At 41.6% G+C, this 18,230-nt stretch overlaps 2 long non-coding RNA genes across 2 annotated transcripts; one reads left to right on the forward strand and one right to left on the reverse strand.

Annotated features, from left to right (window-relative positions):
• Window positions 1-139: 139 nt before the first annotated feature.
• On the forward strand, window positions 140-1,170 carry LOC120544186. The gene is made up of 3 exons (XR_005636471.1): window positions 140-224; window positions 782-945; window positions 1,044-1,170. It is a non-coding gene; the product is annotated as an uncharacterized LOC120544186 (long non-coding RNA).
• On the reverse strand, window positions 1,042-16,832 carry LOC120544188. The gene is made up of 3 exons (XR_005636473.1): window positions 16,817-16,832; window positions 5,492-5,593; window positions 1,042-1,153 (listed from the first exon to the last, which is right to left on the reverse strand). It is a non-coding gene; the product is annotated as an uncharacterized LOC120544188 (long non-coding RNA).
• Between the last annotated feature and the right edge of the window lie 1,398 nt (window positions 16,833-18,230).

Genomic DNA, 18,230 nt, shown 5'->3' on the forward strand with positions numbered 1-18,230 from the left:
TTAAATTAAGAATAAAAAAACTGGAGGTTAATGGTACTGTGTGGAGGCAGGTTGAAGCATGTTACACCAACCCTCAGCACATTTAATGTCATCATGCAAACTTTCTAAAACTTGGGTCCCTTGTTTCTTTTCAGCAGCGGTGCACCGTTTGATCATTTCCATGTCACGTCTGGTCTGAAGCCATCCCACCCATTGTTTCTTCATCCAATCAGAGAGTAAACTGAGTGAGTGTGAAAGTAGAAAACTCATGTTCCAGAGATACTGGCCCTCATTTATCAACCTAACGTAGAAACCAGCGCAGATATTAGCCCAGAAATCATCTAACAATAGTCTTCATGTGTGATTAATGAAACATTCATATCACACCAATCAGAGTGTAAGAATGGTCGTACATTGATAAATGCAGCGGCTGGAAAAAATCATAATTTAAATTTCACGCCTAGATATATTCACGGGTTAGAGGCCTCGCCCTTAGAATTTACGACACAGATAAGCGACATCCGGCAAAGAAAAGTAATTTCTCTGAGGCAGAAATAGAGACGCTCATGTCTCAGGTGGAGGCAAACCGCTTGATTTTATTTGGAATCTTAAAATCAGGCATCAAAGGATCAAGGAAAAATGCGGTGTGGACCGAGGTTACTGCTGCAGTCAACAGTGTTTCTGCGGTAAATCGAACTCCTGCAGAGGTTTTAATATTTAAGTTATTTCTCCAATAAGTAATAAATAATTTTCTACACTTAAATCATTAAATATAACTTGTAGTATTCTGATTTCCAATAAGGTCGATGAGGCGCAGCCAAAATCAGACGGGAGGAGGCCAGTCAGACCCCGAACTGACATTAACGCCAGCTGAGGAGCGAGTGGCCGCACTTATCGGGTCTCCCTCAGTTTGTGGCATTCGTGGTGGGGGAGACACTGATGATCCTGAGTCCAAGCAGGCAAATGGTGAGAGAAATAGCCACAGTACAAACACTGATTTGTTGCCTGTCTAAAATAATGACACAAATGAAGTGCATTAAATCTTTTAATTTCTCTTTTTAAAGATCAGTCAGAACCAAGCGCCAGTGCTCACGGTTCCACAGAGCAGTGTCCACACAGCCCCGTCCTGGTCCACCACCACGGGCCTCTGTACTAACGGCTGAAGTCCAGGGGCCTGTTTCACAAAAGCAGAATATATAAATCCAGGATAACTGATAAAGCGAGGCTTGACCTAGTCTAATCTGTGCAGCCTGGCTTGGTGCGTTTCACGAAGGCCGAGCCAGGCTGAGGAGGAGCGACTAGGTCGAGTCAGGCTGAACTAATTCAGATAGATGCGCGTCCACGGCTTTCCTCAAAAGACCTCGAGGTCGATCACAGATTTACTGATGCCAAAATGGAGAATACGCATTGTTCATACTTTATACAGAGTGAGCAGCAGCTTCTTGTGGAAGTATGATGACATGAAATAAATTATTTGTTTATTACATGTAATGAAACAGCGAGAGAAAGCATAGCAGACGACCATGGACCGACTGAATGCGTAAGCTGACCACTGCTCTGAATTGAAACCGTCATGATACCATCCAAGGATTAGGCTACTAATCATTTGCACAAATTAACAGTAGTACTCTTTGCCTTAAAAGTAAGCAGAAGATAATGTTACTCAGGAAATTTACCATGAAGATCAATTTTCTACAACGCTAGATGATGCGTAAATATCTCTTTCACTCTGTTCCTCTCTCTCTCTCATGGGCTAAAATATAAATTTCCTAAGTCATATTAACTTCCACTGCTCGCTTTTAATGCAACTGTTCGTTTTTGCAAATGACAGTGACTCATTGAATGGTTTCAGTTAAGCAGTAGTTCGTAAATATATATTTTTAGACTATCATTCAGTCGGTCCGCTATTATGTGCCACGCTTTTTTTATTTTTTATAGAGGACGAGTTTCCTTCTCTACATATGAAATGCTTTGCTCCCTCATATATATGGACATAGAAAATAAAGACACTGAAGAAATTGGACTCTAATATCTAGAAACTATAAAGATAATTAAGTGATAAATTCCATGCACAATGTAAACATGAATGGAACAGAGTATATTCATCAGTTATTTCCCCGCAGCAAAATATAAGGTCAAAAACTGTTACATGAATGTACAGTAGCCTACATAGTTACTGGTCCAGTGAACTGAGACTATCATTTGGGAGGAGTGTACAATTAGAATATGTTCTTAAATTGTACAATCCTCCCAAATGAGAGTCCCAGTTTACTGGACAACACAAATTGTGTGCTAAGAATGCCAAATACAATGGAAACATGATCCTTATTGTTAAAGAATTAAAAAAAAAATAATCAACTAAAATAATTCAAGGTGCATTGGTCAACTATAGAAATGTACAGCATTGTATGTATTGCCCTTAGTAACAGACTTCATTTAAAACACATTTGAAATTGTATTAGCCTTTTCTAATTATCTCAACAACTGCCATAATATATTCATCAAACTTCTTACAACAATATGAACAGCAGTCTTCATACAGCAATATAAAAGTAACAATGACTGTCACATGAATAATTATATAAAAATGGTCACAACTTTAAATAATAACTTAATAATTAAATGAACAGCAATATGCACCTGATGTATTTTAAGAATAATTTTCCTCCTGTCCTTTTTTGATTGTTCATCCCAGCCCTAATGTGTTTCACCTGTCTCCCTGCCCTTGTGTCATCTGTCTTGTGTTACCTCGTTACCCTGTGTATTTAGTCTTTGGGCGTTTCCCAATCTGTGTTCTTCTATTGACTTGTGTTCTTGTGTCCCTGTGATACATCATCTCGTGTTGCCAAAGTACTGTCCCAATACACAAGTTTGCATTTCGCCAAGAACAGTTAAAATTCCAGGATGTATTCTTGACACGCCCATTTACCAAGGATACATCGGTTGGTAACTTGTATTATATATATATGAACTTCGCAGCACCTGTATCCCAACATTCATTTTGGCATTCAATGATGGTTGGATTTCCAGTACATAGACAGCCCAAAAACTGGACAATTTTAACAATTTTCGCCATCTTATTCATCACTAAATTCACTTCTGAGAACATTTTAGGCGAGAAATGAATGGTTTATATTTCGAATATAGGCAGTCTTGCGAAAATCTTTGCCGAATTGACAATTTGCTCCAAAGTTTTCGGAGTTTTCGGAGCTCCATAAAATGACGCGGCCGCCAGCTTGCGCCTGCCGGGGCCGCTAGCTCAGCGCTCGGACAGTCACACTCGGAGATCCCGCTGTAAGACGGAGGTCTTTTAGACCGGTCCCGTAAATAAGAGGCTTTTATTTCGCCGTTTCGGATCGTTTGTTTAAATATCACAACACATGTGGTTAACTGTCTTTTCGGAGTTAAACTCAACACACACACACACACACACACACACACACACACACACACACACACACACACACAAAGCAGGCAGAGGAGAGATATACCATAGATAGACTGTATATTATTAGTCTATGAGATATACCCGTTTATTTTCGGGAGACTTGTTTAAATTATGCCATATGCTATAGCCTACATTATATTTAGTATTTAGTTCATATTTTTGGTGTATTTGTTTTCTGATTTATTAGAAGTTGAGTTTCAGTCTTTATGATAAATAAACAGTGGTACATAAAGTGGTAACATACTATGACATGTTATGTAGACTAAAGGGGAGACACCAACCTTCTATAATTTGAATTTCTAATTTCCATCTCCCTGGGCATATACAGTGCACTACAATAATATAGAAATGATAATTCCACATAACACTAATAGGAACACATAGGACACACCAGTGCATATGCCTATTTATTTGTTAAATTTAAACTGACTTAAAATTATATGCTAATAATAGTAGGGATCACGTTCCACTCTTTTGAATAAGTAAGGGGTGTTTGAGCTAAACCATAAACAATAAAATTAAAGCTCAATTAGTTTTATTTTTCAATATTATTGCAATAGTTGTAGCATTATGAGGTTTTCTTGTCCGGAGATTGTTTTAATACAAAGTGGTTATATTGTTGTAGTTTTTATTTCTAGCTGGTATTTTGGAGCCTTGCAGGTAGCCTCTGTGCTGGGAGTGTTGAGCAATAACAGGAAGAAGGCATCGTCTCAAACTGTTAACAGCGTTTTCTGTGCTTGTGAACTTGCGAGTCCATTCTTCCAAGAACAACCAGCAAGAACGTTCTCCCCAAGAACACAAGTCCGTACTTTGCATTCTTGGTATTGAGAAACGCCCTCGGTGTTCCCCTTGTCCTGTTTCAGATTACTTTCTCATATTTTGGATTTTTTCTTTACCTGCTGTTTGGCTGGACACCTTTTGTTCGTATTCTATTATTCATTAAATCAATCAAATAAGCTCTACCCTGCCTGCTGCCTCTGCTCTGCCATACTCCAGAACTTAACACACACACACACACACACACACAACACACGTTCACACATACACACATAGACAGAAATACACACAAAAACACACACACACACACATTGAAAGAAAGACACACACAAACACACACACACACATAGACAGAAAGACACAACACACACACAGACACAACACACACATTCTTTTTTGTAAAAATGATACCTCTGGTTTCCATATGTTTGTAGTGTTGTGTTCTTGTGTCATGCTACTGTATACAACACCGTGCTACTTTTACAAACACAAGTTTTCTCTTATACATATTTTCTGTTTGACTGTAACATGACATAGTTTTTTACAGTGCACTTTTCAACCCCTCTCAGCAGATCACTTTCTCTCTACAACATTGTAAATATAGATATAAGATTATGAAAGACAGAAGAGCTTTAGATTTAGAACAACAGTGTGTACATGGTATATCCAAAAACTAACTATTATGAAAAAAGTGTTTGATGCAAATGCTTCATTTTGAGATGTGTTTATGGTAGTTTCATGTTGAAGGAGATGTGAGGCATTTTGGCTTTTGTGTGTACAGTTTGGGGAATTGTGTGTAGAGTTTTGAAGAAAGGAGACATAGTTTTGAAAACGTGTGCAAGCAGTTGGAAAAAACTGTAAAAACAAAATGCTTTACAAGGTTAAATCAACGATTGAATACAGTGTATTTCACAAAGGACAATAATAAACGAATAAAAGGTAATAATATCTTTACTTAACTGGAAGGAAAGGCCAAAGAAAAAGGGCGGGTTTAATATGAAATGGTAAACTGTGTGTCTGTGTTTGTCTGTGTCTGTGTGTCTTTGTCTATTTGTGTGTGTGTGTGTGTGTGTGTGTGTGTGTGTGTGTGTGTGTGTGTGTGTGTGTGTGTGTGTGTGTGTGTGTGTGTGTGTGTGTGTTAGGGGGGCTACAGCAAAGGCTCCATCTCATCTGGTTTTGATCCTGGTTATTGGCCCTCATGTTTCTCAAATATTGACGCCAAGGGCTGCATATATAATGAGAACAGGATAGGGCCTAAGTATGATTGGAAGGACCTGAGTACAGTACCTTTAATTCCTACACACTGTTCCAAGCGTGAGAAGAGGATTGAGTTGTCAATAGTGTTGAAGGCAGCGGTAAAGTCTAAGAGTACCAGGATGGTGGAGACTCCTGAATCAACACAGAGACACACATACACACACACACACACACACACACATTTTATGACATTGTGAGGATCAGTAACTGGCAGCAGCCTTTATGAAATTATGATGTTATTATAACATATTTTATGTATATTATAATTTAACTTTAAAATGAATTTAAAACCAGAATTTTGTCCACACACACACACACACACAATTTTGACGCTTTTTGTGGTTTTAAACATGTCAATAACGCTGTGAAATGAACCCAGTTTGGTTAAATGCAAAGATTAAAGAAACGCTCACATATGTAATTGCTATGATATATGTTTATTTGATTAAAATGACAGAAACAAGAGAGAATCAGAAACATTAACCAGTTTAAAATTTGAAGAAAAAAAAGATCCCTGTTAACAAGTATTACTTTTTATTTGGATACAGATGAAAATCAGTTTAAATCTATGAAGACTTGTTTAAGACAACAAAAACCTGTGTGACTATCACAGAGCTGCTGTTTCTGTCTTACATGGGGAACAGCAGATGCCCACTGAAGGTGGTGAGGTGATTCTAATTTTCAAACACAAAACTGGTGGCCGCCAGACGCACAAACACAACATCTCCCACCTCCAGCAGCAGTGTAACACCATTAGAAACACCTAAAAAAACGGTCCCCTGTTGCTCGTATACCGCAAAAACTTTCTGTGTTCTTGACCAACCAACCCGCTGAACCACGGCTGTTGTCTCCAGCGAAATGCCACTCAAAGTGGTACGCTCCTCTCACCGGGGCAGTGAACAGACCTGTTGGACATTTGTTTTTGTTATTTTAAATGGAAAATGAAAAAAGTCTTTGGACAGCAACATACAAGGGAAATATATTAGAGATGAACAATATATCACATCTCTGAAACTGGTCCAGTAAGAACCAAGCTGTAATGTAACCCTACAGAGGCCTGTCCTACGAAGCAAGATTTGACGTTACCGAGGTAACTTCAGGTTCAATTGATAACAGTGTCACTGTTCTTAGAAGATCTGCTGGAGCTTGGTGTGTAGATTTCTCCTAAATTTACCAGAAGTTAGAAGTGTTTGAACACCATGATTTTATTTAGTAAAAATGAAATGTCTCGCTGTAAATATCTCAGCAGCAGAAGCAGCCGGCAGCAAGAACAATGATCAGAGAACAATACCTAGCTGTTGTTGATTCAACTTGTCCACTTCAGTCTTCTGCTGTGCTGCTTGTTCTGTTGTTTCTTTAGACATTAATCTAGAGCTGCAAAGATTAAAGGATTAGTCATTATTAAATTAATCTCCAACTATTTCGATAATTGATGAATTGGCTTGAGTCATTTTTTTATGTAAAAAGTGAAAGTTGTGTCAGCTTGTTAAATATGAATATTTTCTAGTTTCTTCTCTGCTCTGTGAGAGGAAACTGAATGTATTTGAGTTGTGGACAAAACAGGACAGTTGAGGATGTTCATCTGGGCTTTTTGGGAAACACTGATCAACATTATTCACCATTTAGAGACTAAGCTAATAAAACATTTATCCAGATGATAATCCACACATTAATCCACAATAAAAATAATCAGTAGCCATGTGCAACCCTACTTTGCTCCTCTACATAGAAAAATACATATTTCTCTCCTTTTGGATATCTCTGAACTGCTATGACACGATCTAAGCAGACCATTACTGTACCTTGAGTCTGCAGGAATCTCATGTCTGCCTTCAGTTGAACCAACAAGGCGGTCATCTCTCTCAGCGCAGCGTAGATGTCTTGTGGGAAAGTCTGCTGGCATTCAACACTTTCACTTGGGGAGACGGCGCCGAGCAGCAGCCAGAGCGTAAAACTCACTGAGATCTTCATTCTGTTGTATTTTGGCTTTGTTTTCCTGTCAGGATGCGGCTTTATATAATCTTGTTATGTTGACAGTCCTTCCTTTATTCAGTCAGGCTGTTCGATTTCAATCGACCAGATTGGGCGACCAAGCTGATGACCTTATCTGTTGAAGTCAGTGAATGGAATGTGGCCTGGTGGTAAACAGATGGTCAGTTGGCATAAGTGATTGACTAAAGGTCCATCCTTTCTGTGTAAAAAAACAAATGAATAACAGAGAGGTTCAGTTGTTTTCTTCAGAAAATACTTATGTCTGTACCACAGAGCTTTTCATCTACGGGCCCTCCGAGTGTGGATGGACCCCTCATCTACAGTCCCATGGAGAGAAATAGAGCAAAACCTCACTGCAAGTCTAACACTGCAAGACCTCGCCTTTACAGGTGTGTGATCAAAAAAGTGTATGCTAGCCTTTGGCCCCATTATCACCAACACATTGACCAACTTTAAACAGATGGAGGAGCAACTACGCTACAGCAATAAGTGGCATTTGAACACCCCAATTTGGCATTCACTTAATGTCTGGTAGCAAGTCCAGCTATTCAATGAGGAAGGTATGTTAAGTTTTGAAGACCTGAGACCTAGCTTTGAGGTCCCTAGGACATCCTTCTTCCTTTATCTTCGCTTAAGGTCAGCCCTAAAATGTTATGGAGTACCATGGGGGAACAGTCTTAAGATGCACCCTGTCTCGTTGATTCTCTGGTGAGAGGATTGGTGTCCAGGATTTATGCTAAACTGATGCAAGTATCCGTAGGCAAACTCCCAGTAGTAAAGAAATGGGAGCGAGAGCTGAGCCCTACGGGTAACGTAATTAATTGGGAAACAGTTTGGGACAACATTTCCCACTGTTCCAAGAACCCAAATCACCAGCAGATCCACTTCATATAGACGTATTGGACTCCTCAGAAGAGATACGTCTCTAAAGCCATTCCTAATCCCTATTGTATGTTCTGTCAACCTGAACAAACTGGAACTTTCCTCCACATGGTCTGCGAGTGTGAACAGGTCTGGGAGTGTGAACAGGTGCATGAGTTTTGAAATAAAACAACATCAATAATATCTGATGTGATAGGATGTCGAATTCCTACTACTGATTGTTTTGTTACTTAACCTGCTTGGGAGACAGAGAAAGATTTGGCTAGCCAGCTCAACCGCGACCAATAAAATGATAGCTCAGCGCTGGCTCCCCCCCCCCCACTCCCTTTGTATAAAACAGTGGATGGCATACTTCCTAGACATAGTTATGCTTGAGCTCTCTACATCAAGGATTAACAAACGACTATAGACTAAATTAGTATTAATGATACTATGGAATAACAACAGCCATGTGTGTCTCCTCTGCAGACCTACCCTCAGGCCTACACAGGTGCAGGAGACCACTACCCCTTCCTGGCACCATCGGGACCCCCAGGACCCTACCTGTATCAGCCCGGGTACCAAGGGTACCAGAGGGAGCAGCCAAAAACCACAGGTAGGTCACAGAGTCCCAACCATACATATCTATACGTAGAGACCGCCTCCGGCTTGTGAGATGCATCTCTGCCTAGATCTATCTATCTATCTATCTATCTATCTATCTATACGTCCAGATGAATAATGAAGTCCCTCCTCAGTACTTCCCCCAACCCCCCCTCGGCCCCTCGGCCCCCGGCTACCCTGCAGGATCATCACAGGAAATAGCCAGGCGTCCCAAAGCCCTGCGTTTGGTGGGCCAGTTTAGGAGCAGACACATTAATAATGGTACATCCTCATTACAGGCTTTACAGCATACAGCCCTCGGATATATATCATAAGATAATACACATGAAGACATACAGCCATTATATATAACATTTAAAACGTGATGGCCTGAAGTTTCAACTTGTGCGTTATTCTCTTTAAGACAACAGAGCCGGCATGTGTGTCATTCCCCCTGCTCTGGTGTTTACCCCTCTCATTCCCCTGCCTATGCTTTCTCGCCCTCCTCATTCTCCCTTCTCTTTGTCTCCCATCCCCTGCTCTGTTGTTTTCCCTCTCATTCCCCCTCTCTGTTGTTTCCCCTCTCATTCCCCCTGCTCTTGCGTCGTTCTCCTCATTCTCCCTTCTCTGTTGTTTCCCCCTCCCCATTCCCCCTTCTGGGTGTTTCCCCTCTCATCTCCTGCTCTGTTCCCTCCTCCTTATTCCCCCCTTCTCTGTTGTTTCCCCTCTCATTCCCCCTCTGCCTATGCTTCCCCTCCCATTCCCCCTTCTCTGTTGTTTCCCCTCTCATTCCCCTGCTCTGTGCCTCTCATTCCCCTTTCCTCTGTTGTTTCCCCTCCTCCCCATCTCCAGCATCTCCCCCCTCTCATTCACCCTGCTCTATTGTTTCCCCCTCTCATTCCCTCTGCTCATTTCACCTGCTCTGGTGTTTCCCCCTCTCATTACCCCTGCTCTGTTGTTTCCCTCTGTCATTGCACCTGCTCTGGCGTCTCCCCCCTCTCATTCCCCCTGCTCTATTGTTTCCCCCTCTCATTCCTTCTGCTCATTCCCCCTGTTCTGGTGTTGTCCCCTCTATCCCCCATGCTTATGTTTCCCCTTCCTCATTCCTCCCTCCTCATTCCCCCCTGCTCTCCATGCTTCCCCTTTTACCCTCTGCTCTGTTGTTTCCTGCCTCATTCCCTCTGCTCATTCCCCTGCTCTGGCATTTCCTCCTCTCATTCCCCTGCTCTATTTTCCCCTCTCATTCACTCTGCTCCTTCTGTTGTTTCCCCTCTCATTCCACCTGCTCTGGTGCTTCCCCTCTCATTCCCCCTGTTTGTTTCCCCCTCATTCCCCTCTGCTCTGGCATCTCCCCCCTCATTCCCCCTGTTTCTCTTGTTTCCCCTCTCATTCCCTCTGCTCATTCCCCTGCTCTGTTGTTTCCCCCTCATTACCCCTGCTCTGTCTCCCCTTCCTATTCCCCCTGCCTATCCCCTGCTCTGTGTTTCCCCTCTCATTCCCCTGCTCTGGCGTTTCTCCCTCCTATTCCCCTGCTCTGGTGTTGTCCCTCTCTCATTCCACCTGCTCTTGCGTGCTTCCCCATCTCCCTGCTCTGTTGTTTCCCTCTCTCATTCCATCTGCTCATTCCCCCTACTCTGGTGTTGTCCCCTCTCTCATTCCCCATGTTCTGGCATTTCCCCCTCTCATTCCCCCTGCTCTGATGTTTCCCCTCTTCCATTCCCCTGCTCTGGCGTCTCCCTCTCATTCCCCCTGCTCTGATGTTTCCCCCTCTCATTCCCCCTGCTCTGGCGTCTCCCCCTCTTATTCTCCCTGCTCTATTGTTTCCCCCTCTCATTCCCTCTGCTCATTCCCCCTGCTCTGGCGTCTCCCCCTCTCATTCCCCCTGCTCTATTTTTTCCCCCTCTCTCATTCACTCTGCTCATTCCCCTTGCTCTTGTGTTGTCGCCTCTCATTCCCCCTGCTCTGGTGTTGTCCCCTGTCATTCACCCTGCTCTATTGTTTCCCCCTCTCATTCCCTCTGCTCATTCTCCCTGCTCTGGTGTTGTCCCCTGTCATTCCCCCTGCTCTGGTGTTGTCCCCTCTCATTCCACCTGCTCTGACATTTCCCCCTCTCATTCCCCCTGCTCTATTGTTTCCCCCTCTCATTCTCTCTGCTCATTCCCCCGCTCTGGTGTTGTCCCCACTCATTCCCCCTGCTCTGGCGTTTCCCTCTCTCACCCCTGAGACTAAAGCTACTAATGTTACCATGGTAACTACCAGCAGTGGGAGTCTCCACGCTGCCTCCTGTCTATGTCCAGTTTACCAGAATGTTACCATGGTAACTGTTTATGTCCAGTATACCAGGATGATGAGGAGATATTTTGGGGTTAGGGCGTGTTAGTGTAAACAGAGATTAGTTCTTCTACTAGAGATAAAAACACTCGGTGCACCGAGATCACTTTGGATCCAAACTCATAGACTTAAAAACCAAAACGTAGCGCTGGACATGGAGCAGGGGTTCAATGTGCTGGTTTAAAAACTAAACTTTGATTAAATGAAATAAAGAGATACAGTTAGTGTTCAGAGTCAGCAGAGGGAGCCAGAGCCCTGGAGACAGCTTCTATTCTACAGGACAATCCCAACAGCTGCTGATGTGAGAGTGTGTGTGTGTGTGTTTGGTGTGTTTATGTGTGTCTGTGTGTGTGTGTGTGTGTTTATGTGTGTCTGTGTGTGTGTGTTTGTGTGTGTTTTATGTGTGTGTTTGTGTCTGTGTGTGTGTGTGTGGGGGGGTTTATGTGTGTGCGTGTGTTTGTGTCTGTTCGTGAGTTTATGTGTGTGTTTGTGTCTGTCTGTGCCTGTGTGTTTATGTGTTTTTATGTGTGTGTGTGTGTTTGTGTCTCTGTGTCTGTGTGTGTGTCTGTGTGTGTTTATGTGTGTGTTTATGTGTTTCTGTGTCTCTGTTTCTGTGTGTGTTTGTGTGTTTGTGCCTGTGTTTGTCTCTGTGTCTGTGTGTGTGTGTGTCTGTGTGTGTGTGTGTATGTGTGTTTATGTGTGTCTGTGTGCGTGTGTGTGTGTTTGTGTGTGTGTGTGTGTGCGTGTGTTTGTGTGTGTGTGAGTGTGCGTGTGTGTGTTTGTGTGTGTGTGTGTGTTTTGTGTGTGTTTGTGTGTGTGTGTGTGTGTTTGTGTGTGTGTGTGTGTGTGTGTGCGTGTGTGTGTTTGTGTGTGTGTGTGTGTGTGTGTGCGTGTGTGTGTGTGTGTGTGTTTGTGTGTGTGTGTGTGTGTTTGTGTGTGTGTGTGTGTGTGTGTGTGTGTGTGTGCGTGTGTGTGTTTGTGTGTGTGTGTTTGTGTGTGTGTGTGTGTGTGTCTCTGTGTCTGTGTGACCACGGTGTGAAATGTGTACCAGGAGAAGTTAACCCTCTCCTTGATCTCAAGTTGTTGGAGAAGGAGAACCAGGAAATGAGTCGGGGGGGCTACCATGCCACGGCCGAGAGAAGTCTAGTTACATGTTTAGAGAGGTGACGTCAGGCTACGGTATAGGGTCGGTATCTCCAGATTTAACTCTTTATCTTTAACTCTATCTTGCAGCGCAAAGCCTGACCCGAGTGTCTTTGCTAGTTTAAGACCGACCCAGTTGTCAGTTTCCCGTCCTGCGCCCACGTCGTTTAAATAGCAAATGCACCTGAGTCCATCTGTGCTGGTCTTACAGGGAGGTGCATTCTGGGCGTGCTGGTCTTACAGGGAGGTGTGTTCAGGTGCATTCTGGGAGTATTGCTATCTTGAGGCAGCGGGAAGTGATTGCTCCATTGACCAACAAAAACCTGGTCTAAAGTCAATAACGCAGCATTTCATTGTTATTTTAACAGAGCATTAGTAAAATGCTCCTAGGCTCGTGCACAGCGCGCGCACACTATACTTGTTACACACACAGGGACGCACAGCAGCACACACACACACACACACACACACACACACACACACACACACACACACACACACACACACACACACACACACACACACACACAGCAGCACACACACACACACACACACACACACACACACACACACACACAGCAGCACACACACATGCAGAAGATTACAAATAAATATATTACTATATAAAAATATTAGGGTGTAAATCCTCCATCATAACAGCAATGCTCCAAGGTCCAAACACGCCTGGCTTTTAAAGGAAATGGGAGATGATCTCTGATTGGCTGATTGCATGTTACGCCCAGAACACACCTCCATTAAACTAGCAAAAGTGGATTTGGACGCCCTAAACACACCTGCACCAGGCGCTTCACACCGTGCGCTCAGATCGTTAAAATTGGGCACTGAAACATGAATTGGCCTTACGTTGTAACCTGTAGTGTGTGTGTCTCTCTCTCTCCCTCTCTCTCTCTCTCTCTGACCAGAATCATGACATCAACCGTGGCGGTGACTCTAAGAGCTCGTGTCTGGGGGGCTGCTTAGCCTCTATGTGCTGCTGCTTTCTCTTGGACATCTTCTAAAAACCTCTGGTCATCTGCAGCCATCAACACATCCAGAACTCTGTTTTAATTTGGGGAGAAGAAGCTGTTTTATATCTCATATCTGTCTGTCTGGGTGTTAGAGGAGAAGAACCTGTTTTATATCTCATATCTGTCTGTCTGGGTGTTAGAGGAGAAGAAGCTGTTTTATATCTCATATCTGTCTGTCTGGGTGTTTGGGGAGAGAGGAGAAGAAGCTGTTTTATATCTCATATCTGTCTGTCTGGGTGTTAGAGGAGAAGAAGCTGTTTTATATCTCATATCTGTCTGTCTGGGTGTTAGAGGAGAAGAAGCTGTTTTATCCTCATATCTGTCTGTCTGGGTGTTAGAGGAGAAGAAGCTGTTTTATATCTCATATCTGTCTGTCTGGGTGTTTGGGGAGAAGAAGCTGTTTTATATCTCATATCTGTCTGTCTGGGTGTTAGAGGAGAAGAAGCTGTTTTATATCTCATATCTGTCTGTCTGGGTGTTTGGGGAGAAGAAGCTGTTTTATATCTCATATCTGTCTGTCTGGGTGTTTGGGGAGAAGAAGCTGTTTTATATCTCATATCTGTCTGTCTGGGTGTTAGAGGAGAAGAAGCTGTTTTATATCTCATATCTGTCTGTCTGGGTGTTAGAGGAGAAGAAGCTGTTTTATATCTCATATCTGTCTGTCTGGGTGTTAGAGGAGAAGAAGCTGTTTTATATCTCATATCTGTCTGTCTGGGTGTTAGAGGAGAAGAAGCTGTTTTATATCTCATATCTGTCTGTCTGGGTGTTAGAGGAGAAGAAGCTGTTTTATATCTCATATCTGTCTGTCTGGGTGTTAGAGGAGAAGAAGCTGTTTTATATCTCATATCTGTCTGTCTGGGTGTTTGGGGAGAAGAAGCTGTTTTATATCTCATATCTGTCTGTCTGGGTGTTAGAGGAGAAGAAGCTGTTTTATATCTCATATCTGTCTGTCTGGGTGTTTGGGGAGAAGAAGCTGTTTTATATCTCATATCTGTCTGTCTGGGTGTTAGAGGAGAAGAAGCTGTTTTATATCTCATATCTGTCTGTCTGGGTGTTAGAGGAGAAGAAGCTGTTTTATATCTCATATCTGTCTGTCTGGGTGTTTGGGGAGAAGAAGCTGTTTTATATCTCATATCTGTCTGTCTGGGTGTTTGAATGTTACTTCACTGTTGGGATGACTCTCATGACGTCACATCTGATTTGATGGGAATGAGAGAAATAAAAAGATGAAGATAAATAAGAGAGTGTCTGAATGTTTCTCAGTCCTGAGTGTAAGGATGATGTGTGGGTAAAGGATTATTTATTATCACTGGAAGAATTATTTGATTTGAAGTAAACAAAAGTCTCAATAAATGTAGTAGTAGAAACAAGAAGAATAAAGAAACGTTCACAGATTTAATTGCAATGATATATGTTTATTATTTGATTAAAATGACAGAAACAAGAGAGATTCAAAAACATTAACCTGTTTATATTCATAGGAAAAAAAGATTACTTATTATTATTATTTGGATGCAGATGAAACCACTTTAAATCTATGAAGACTTGTTTAAGACAACAAAACCCTGTGTGACTATCACAGAGCTGCTGTTTCTGTCTTTACATGGGGAACAGCAGATGGCCACTGAAGGTGGTGAGGTGATTTTCGTTGTCATACGCCACAGCAGTAGCCCACAGACGCACAAACATGAAGTCTCCCCCCTCCAGCAACAGCTAAGCGCCATTAGAAGAACTCATAAAACCGGCAGTCTGATACTCCCATGCAATGTAAACATTCGCTGAGTTCTTGACCAACACAAGACCTGAAGCGTGACTTCCGTCTCCATTTCCAGTGATCCACCACTAAAAGTGGTACGCTCCTCTCACCGGGGCACTGAACACACCTGTTGGAAGTTTGTTTTCGTCAATTTAAATGTAAATTAAAAAAGTGTTTGAACAGCAACATACAAGTAAAATCTATTAGGGATGCACAATATATCACATCTGTGAAACTGGTCCAGTATTAAACCAGAACCAAGCTGTAATGTAACCCTACAGGACTAATGTTCAGCAGCAGTTAGAGTCACTAAAAGTTCTGTTGTTGCTGCTGACAGACTCAGATTATTATTATAATCCCTACAGAGTTAGACCTTTAAGTTAAAGAGTAAGATCCTTTTAGTTTAACAAGAAACAGCCCCGAAATCACCATCACCAAACTACACCAGACTCCATGTAAATAATCAGGACTTTTATCATTGTAAAAAACACTCCATTCAAAGTGGACAGAAACTAAATAAAACTATCAAAAACTCTGCTTTAGTTGAAATAAACCCTTAATTCACCCATTAACATGTGGAAATATGGTGGCTCTATACACGCTAAAAGTCCTGATTATTTACATGGAGTCTGGTGGAGATATGCTGGCTCTATACACGCTAAAAGTCCTGATTATTTACATGGAGTCTGGTGGAGATATGGTGGCTCTATACATGCTAAAAGTCCTGATTATTTACATGGAGTCTGGTGGAGATATGGTGGCTCTATACACGCTAAAGTCCTGATTATTTACATGGAGTCTGGTGGAGATATGCTGGCTCTATACACGCTAAAAGTCCTGATTATTTACATGGAGTCTGGTGGAGATATGCTGGCTCTATACACGCTAAAAGTCCTGATTATTTACATGGAGTCTGGTGGAGATATGCTGGCTCTATACACGCTAAAAGTCCTGATTATTTACACGGAGTCTGGTGGAAATATGCTGGCTCTATACACGCTAAAAGTCCTGATTATTTACATGGAGTCTGGTGGAGATATGCTGGCTCTATTCACGATAAAAGTGCTGATTATTTACATGGAGTCTGGTGGAGATATGCTGGCTCTATTCACGCTAAAAGTCCTGATTAATGGGGGGAGGGGAGGGGGGGGGGGGTTGATTAAAAAAAAAAAAAAAAATTTATTTTTTTTGAAGGGGGGGGGGGGTTTTGTGGGTTTTATACGCGTAACTTTTTTTTTTTTATGTGGTTTGTTGGGTTTTTTTTTTACGTGGTGTTGGTGGGTTATGGTGATTTCGGGGCTGTTTCATGTTAAACTAAAAGGATCTTACTCTTTAACTAAAAGGTCTATCTCTGTAGGGATCCATCCCATAATGTTATAAGACTCTTAGAATAATAATCTATGATTTATTGGCTTTTCCAAATGTTTTGCAAAAAAGAAAGACATTACTATAATATAGTGTTTACACGTGTTCTTCAGTATACACAAAATCCAATTATCATAGAAACTTGTTTCATAAAGATCATTTCTATATTGCTGTATATTGGTAATCAGCCAAATTGAATTACTCAAATTTTCCTCCATGTGTTCATTGTTCATATTGGTGCATCCCTAAAATATATTGTTAGAATATCAGAGCTACCTGTGTTTGAGTTGTAGGCATTTCCGATGTTGGTGATAACGTGTTTGAAGATCAGAAGAGTGTGCGATGGAAAGGGACCAATTTGTGCTGAGTGGCCTTCAGGCTGCAGAGAGGCTGAGAATGCAACCTGTCGGACTGAATATGACCAATATTATTTCTGTCTTATTACCAGTGAAATATTACAGTCATTAAGGCTACGATATGAGCCGAGCTGGGCACATTTAAAGCCGATATCCCACAATGCAATGCGGGCATTCATTTCAGGGAATCAGACAGCGATCAGAGGGTCTTTATCGACAGTATCGCTTCAATGTACATATATACAAATATGCAAATATATATATAGATATATATATATATCTATATATATATACTCAGTGGTTTTGTCACCAGCAACAACACGTTGCTTAGTTGTGTTCCAGTAAGTTATGCACCGTAATAATGTTTAAAAAAATCAGCTGAAGACTCTGGAAGTGACGTAGTAATTACCGCTCCGATTGCTGCGCGTTGTAGCCTACATGAGAATTTATACAATAAAAATACCGATAATATAAAAATAGTGTTTTATGCTATAACAAATTGCTTTTGATTTTAGGGAAAAAGGGGAAGTTCTCTGCACTTCTGCAGACCACAACAACCCGGTGCAGCCAAGGCAGGACACAACAGCACAAAACAACAAAAAATGACCGGTGCAACACAGGTGTCTTCTTACTTGATGGTTTTATTTCTTAAGGTGCATAACAGTGACTAACGTTTTTTTGTATGATTACGTAATCATACATCAAAACGTTAGTCACTCTTATGCACCTTAAGAAATAAAGGTGCATAATAATAAAACCATCAAGTAAGAAGACACCTGTGTTGCACAACAATTGTTTGTTGTTTTGTGCTTTTGATTTTAGTTTGCATCGCCAGCTGTAAGACATGACTGGTTTTCAAGACGGCATGTAAACATGAACGTGAGTGTCTTTATAATCTATCTATTGAATAAACTGTCTGTACACTTACAAAGTTCTCAATGCTTCCGTTAACAAGTAGGGACCCTCATTATGCTACCGTTGAAGTTTGGTGATATTTTGAGCCTTTTTAGTTGTATAAAAGTTTGTGAAAATGAGAAATTATCTTATTAAATATGCGCTCATTTGCATAAATTTCAAGAACAAATATGTGAACATTTGGATAAAGCCGGAATCAAACTTCTTGTTTTCATTTTGTCGACATATTAGAGACAAAGGTTTTTACAGAAGGGATTTTAGATATCACACACACATACATATATAATAATTGTGTTAATATCAGTAAGCAGCTCTGATATCTGAAGTGTTCAGAGGAACCTGCAGCAGAAACGTTTTCTGATCCAAGTTATTAATATGTGAAACAAACCAGACAGTTTGTTGAGACCAGTTGGAGGTAA

This window comes from Perca fluviatilis, chromosome 16, assembly GCF_010015445.1.
Source record: "Perca fluviatilis chromosome 16, GENO_Pfluv_1.0, whole genome shotgun sequence".
Classification (NCBI taxonomy): Eukaryota; Metazoa; Chordata; class Actinopteri; order Perciformes; family Percidae; genus Perca; species Perca fluviatilis.